Below are 5,711 nucleotides of genomic sequence, written 5' to 3' on the forward strand. Positions count from 1 at the left end.
CAGACTCGTTGCTTTCCAATCCAGAATCAACCCTTTATGAGCTGCTTGAGCTTGAGAAATTCCCCTCACTTCTTCGTACCACAGGCTATTTACTCATCTCTGTAATAGAGGTAGCATATTTCCTATTCAAAAAGGCTATTGTTAAACATAGTAATACACTTGGAATGACATCCTTAGGACTCAGTAGATGTTAGTGACTATTAGGAAATGAATACTATTTCCCAGAACTGCCATAAGATCATTTATATAGTTTATATAGTCTTATAGTTTGATGAGTTGCTTTGCATTTTGTCAAGGTGGACTATTGTTTGATTCTGTAATCCTGGCAAGCATTCAGACAGCAGAAAGCTGCTAAGTCATGTTAAGATCTCAACTTCCAGAGAGAGCTTAGGACTCAGAGTCAGGAACCCTTAGTTCAGAAAGGGCTGCAAAGCTCAGGAATTTGAAGGTAATGTCCAGATGGTGTGAAATTTAGTTATTAATCTTGGAGTTTCACTATGCAAACAGAATTAATGTAGTAACCATGTAACCAATTGTGTTTCTGCTGTAATAAAACATCACAGTCTGGGCAGCTGAAACAGCAGACGTTGATTTCTCCTAATTCTGGAGGCAGGAGGTACCTGCTAATTTGGTTTCCAGAGAGGGCTCTTCTTCTGGCTTGCAGACAGCCACCTTTTCATGGTGTCCTCACGTGGTGGACAGAAAGCAAGTTCTCTCCTGTCTCTTCTTACAAGGACATTTATTCTGTTGGATCAGGGTCCCACCCTTACAACCAAATTTAGCCTTAATTACTTCTGTAAAGACTCTATCTCCAAATATAGCCACGTTGGGGTCAGGACTTCCACAGACGAATTTGGGGATGGGAACATGAACATTCCATCCATAGCACCAATCGTCAGGTGCTTTTATTTCATCAGCGTCCTGTAACTCTGGAATGAGGCTGATAATATCTCTCTCTCTCCAGTTTCTTTCCTTGAGCCTCATCCTCCATCAGCCCTTGTCTCTGTCGAGAGCTCCTTTCAGTCTGGGGTCCCCTGCTTTATGGCAGGGGCAAGGGGTATGGATATACTCCAAATGACTTCTGTCTGTTCTTTTGTCTGATAACTTCTAAGGTCAAACATCTATACAGTCTTTCTATTATTTGTCATTAACCACACTTTGCATTTGTAATTCCTTGCAACAATTGATTTTGGTGAGGTTCTACGATCTCTGTTTTCCTTTCTATTTGTCCTCGGTTTTAAATATTCCGCTTATTCTTTTTCTCCAGGAGATGAAACCACTCGAGAGGTTTCTTCCTGCCTGGTGCATGAAGAAAGACCATGGCATTGTAGTAAAGAAAAAAGTTTAATAGACATGAGGACAGCCATGCCACATGGGAGATGCAGTTTGTACTAAAATCATATCCTCCAAAGCTCAAAGGGTAGGGGGTTTTTCTTTTACTTTTCTTTTTTTTTTTTTTTTTTAGATAGAGTCTCACTCTGTCACCCTGGATGGAGGGCAGTGGCATGATCTTGGCTCACTGCAACCTCCACCTCCTGGGTTCAAGCTATTCTCGTGCGTCAGCCTCCTAAGTAACTGGGATTACAGGCGTGTGCTACCACACCAAGCTTTCTTTAGTTGAGATAGGGTTTCACCATGTTGTCCAGGCTCGTTTCAAACTCCCGATCTCAGGTGATCAACCTGCCTCAGCCTCCCAAAGTGTTGGGATTACCCGCATGAGCCACCGAGCCCGGCTGGTTAGGGGTTTTTCAAAGACAGTTTGAGAAAGGGGTGGGGGTGTTCAGGTAACAGGTGCTGGCTGCTGATTGATTGGAGCAGAGATGAAATCATAGGGTGTTGAAGCTATCCTCCCACAGGCTGAATTGCTTCTGGGCGGGGCCACAGGAGCAGGGCTGCAGGTCCAGGTGGAACCATGAGTGTCAGACTTGCAAAAAACCTGAAAAATCTCAAAAGGCCCATCTATAAGAGTGGTGTTATTTGCAGGAGATATTGAGGAATTTGCAGGTCTTATAACTTCTGGAATAATCACTGATAATCCTTCGTGGCTGCACCTTAGCAGGACTTGGCTCCTCTCCTCCCCCTAGACTGATGGCCTCCCATTAGCTTTATAAAAGCTGTTGAGTTTTGGATAAGGCCTATTGTTATTTACAATAAGGCCTATTATTATTTACACCATAGCCTAAAGGTCTTCCAAAGTTAACTGGGCTCAATATCCCAGGAATAATTAAGGGAAAGGCAAGAGGGGTAGGGGTGGTTAGCTCAGCCTACAATTTTTCTCACTGATAACATTTTTGCAAAGGTGATTTCAGAGGTGAAACTACTGACTGAGTAGCAACTCATAAGTTTAGTGTTAGCATTTGTCGAGTAGGTACGACAGCATTCCACATGCAGTCTCCTTCAGATTGTTTGACACAGAGAAGTAACAGCTCTTGGGAGCACCATTCAGGCATACTTTAGATGCCATAGGAGGTGTGCTCAGGAAGCCAGATGTGAGACAGACATGTGTAAACAGCAGGAGCAACACCTATTGGGGGTGAGTGAAGCAAGGCTTGGAGGAGGGAAGAACTAGGCCATGGAACACCTGCCGAAGAAGACCCAGTTGATCTCACAGAGAGCTCAGAAATAGGGATGGTGCTTCAGAGCTGCTCCCAGACAAGCCCAGACAAGAACTCTGCACCCCTGAAGGGACCTGTCATTGGATGCTGGCTGCTCCCAAGGAGCAGGGTGTAGCCTTGAGCCCACCAGCTCTCATCAATTGAAGGCAAATGCTATAAGGATCCAAATGTAAGTGAACACCAGACAACACTGCCCACACGGGGGAAAGAGGCTGTATCACTCCATTTTCATACTGCTATGAAGAAATACTCGAGACTGAGTCATTTATAAAGAAAAAGAGGTTTAATGGACTCTCATTCCACATGGCTGGGGAGGCCTCACAATCATGGCGGAAGGTGAAGGAGGAGCAAAGGCACATCTTACATGGCAGCAGGCAAGAGAGCATGTGCAGGGGAACTGCCCTTTATAAAACCATCAGATCTTGTGAGTTTATTCAGTATCATGAGAACAGCATGGGAAAGCCCCACTACCAGGATTCAATTACCTCCCTCTGGGTCCCTCCCACGACAAGTGGGGATTATGGGAGCTGCAAGTCAAGATGAGATTTGGGTGGGGACATGGCCAAACCATATCAAAAGCCTTGGTTCCAAAGTGGAGACCCATGTAGGGCTCCCCAGAGTCCACACCTGTGGTAAAAATTGGAAAACTGCACTTGAATTTGGTTGAGCATTTATGAAAATGCTGCTACGGATTTTAGTGGTCAGTTATGCCCCATTAGTCAATGCACTTTGTTAAGCTCTTAGTCAAGAAAAATTATGAGGAAAGGTCTTATGCATGAAGCTTGATATCCACTTCTCAAGCAATGGCTGCTGTGGTCCATAATCACTGTTTTTAAGACAAGTTTGAAGGATCCTATGGGGAGACAGAAACCACTTCAGTTGTTGGAGCAGAGAGCATTCAGTATGAGGAAGTGTGAACTATCAGTACAATTGTTAACTGGTAGAGAAAAAGAGAGCCCTGAGGTGCTGTGTAGGTAGCAATTGCAAGAAGCAGCTCTCACCCTCAGAACAGCAGGACAAAGGGAAGTGTTGGAAGTTATTGATGCTTAGTCACATAGAGAAGGGACCGTGCATGTTGGAAGTGGAGGTGCTCCCTGGTCTAGTCAGTATTTCTGAGCTCAGAGCAGGGGCTCTGGGAGGGGGTCCCTGTGACTACAGCTGGGGTCGTGGGAACAAGTGTGTAATAAAGGTGGTTTTGGAAGGATAAGCTCCACACTGGAGCCAGTTCCTGCTCAGAGGAAGCAGTGTGACCAGCGTGATGGTCACAGAAGCAGAGGCCACCAACAAGCCCCAGGAAGCAAACACGAAGGACCCAGAGCCGTCTTCCTCCTCCAGCTTGTGGGCCCATCCGGTGCCCTGTACTGCATGTGGCTTGCAGGTCCCAGCTTTGGCATCCTAGATCCCAAGACGGAAGGGAGGTTGTGGAGCTGACAGCAAGTTAACAGAATCCCCAAACACACGAATGTGTTTTCCTTTGATTAAATCATAAGAGTCAGTCACTTTCACACTTTGAAACCTATGACTACATATTGACAAAATGACTGATGATATATGTGCTATATTAGCATTCCTTGGTGTGTGTGTGTTTTTGTTTGTTTGTTTTGTTTTGTTTTTGTTTTGAAACAGAGTTTTGCTCTCGTTGCCCAGGCTGGAGTGCAATGGCGCAATCTCTTCTCACTGCAATCTCCATCTCCTGAGTTCAAGTGATTCTCCTGCCTCAGCCTCCCAAGTAGCTGGGATTACATGCATCACCACGCCTGGCTAATTTTTTATATTTAGTAGAGATGGGGTTTCACCGTGTTTGTCAGGCTGGTCTCGAACCCCTGACCTCAGGTGATCCAGCCACCTCAGCCTCCCAAAGTGCTGGGATTACAGGTATGAGCCACTATACCTGGCCATGTTAAATTAAATAAATGTAATACTCTTTTCATGTTAATTGCAGTTTAACTGTGTTTTAATTCATAGGTGCAGCTTTGGTCTATGGACTAGAAAGGTTTATAAGGAGGTTAGCATGGATGATGCAAAAATGGGTGCAGAGGAATTTTCCATCATTCATGGTAAGCATTTGATTTTATAAGATGCTTTTCATGCGAAGATATTCCTGATATTCCTTAATACAAATTGCTGAAATTGTGAAATGCGGTAGTCATTTGCATGCAAATCAGATACAGGAAACCAGAGACTATTGTGATGTGGGAAAATTTCAGATAAGTGGGGTTCAGGAAGGAGTAGAGGAGGAGAAACCGAGGGCAAGAGGATGCTGGCGGGGTTGTCATGTCCCAGGGCTGGGCGGCCTGGGGTGCAGAGCAAATTGAGGGAGTGCTGGAGACGCTGACTGATGAGTGGGGGTAGTGCTGTTCAGGCAGCTGCTGGGAGCAGAAAACGTGGGGTTCACAGTGCTCACCTGCAGGGAACGAGTAATAGAGAAACGGCAAAGGCAAATCATCCTTTACCGAAAACAACAACGAAACAAAGCAGAAAGAGGGTTCAAGGTGGTAACCGGAGGATACAGCAGAGCCAACGATCTCTTCCACCTCCAAAAATAAAACATCAGACCCAACCACCTCTTCCCCCTCTAAAATAAAACAGGATCCAGACTACAGGAAAGAAGGAGGAAGACAAAGTGAAACAGAAGAGGTTGAAATCGTAGGAAAAGGGCAAAATGGAAACAAGCAAACAAACACTGTGTCGTTGTAGAAAAGCAGGGAGCGATGTGTAGGCAATGCGTGGAGGAATTATGTTTAAAGAAATGCATAAAAAATGGAAACTTACAGCAGTAAGTGGATGTATAAAAGAAATCACAGGGAAACCAAAATCCCTTTAATACCATCATCATTTAAAATCCGTCACATGGGCCAGTCACAGTGGCTCATGCCTGTAATCCCAGAATTTGGGAGGCCAAGGCGGGTGGATCACTTGAGGTCAGGAGTTCGAGACCAGCCTGGCCAACATGGTGAAACCCCATCTCCACTAAAAATACAAAAATGAGCCAGGCGTGGTGCTGCGCAACTGTAATCCCAGCTACTTGGGAGACTGAGGTGGGAGAATCATAACCCTGGGAGGTGGAGGCTGCAGGAAGCTGCGATTGCACCATTG

The sequence above is a fragment of the Theropithecus gelada genome, chromosome 9 (assembly GCF_003255815.1).
Source record: "Theropithecus gelada isolate Dixy chromosome 9, Tgel_1.0, whole genome shotgun sequence".
NCBI classification, from domain to species: Eukaryota; Metazoa; Chordata; class Mammalia; order Primates; family Cercopithecidae; genus Theropithecus; species Theropithecus gelada.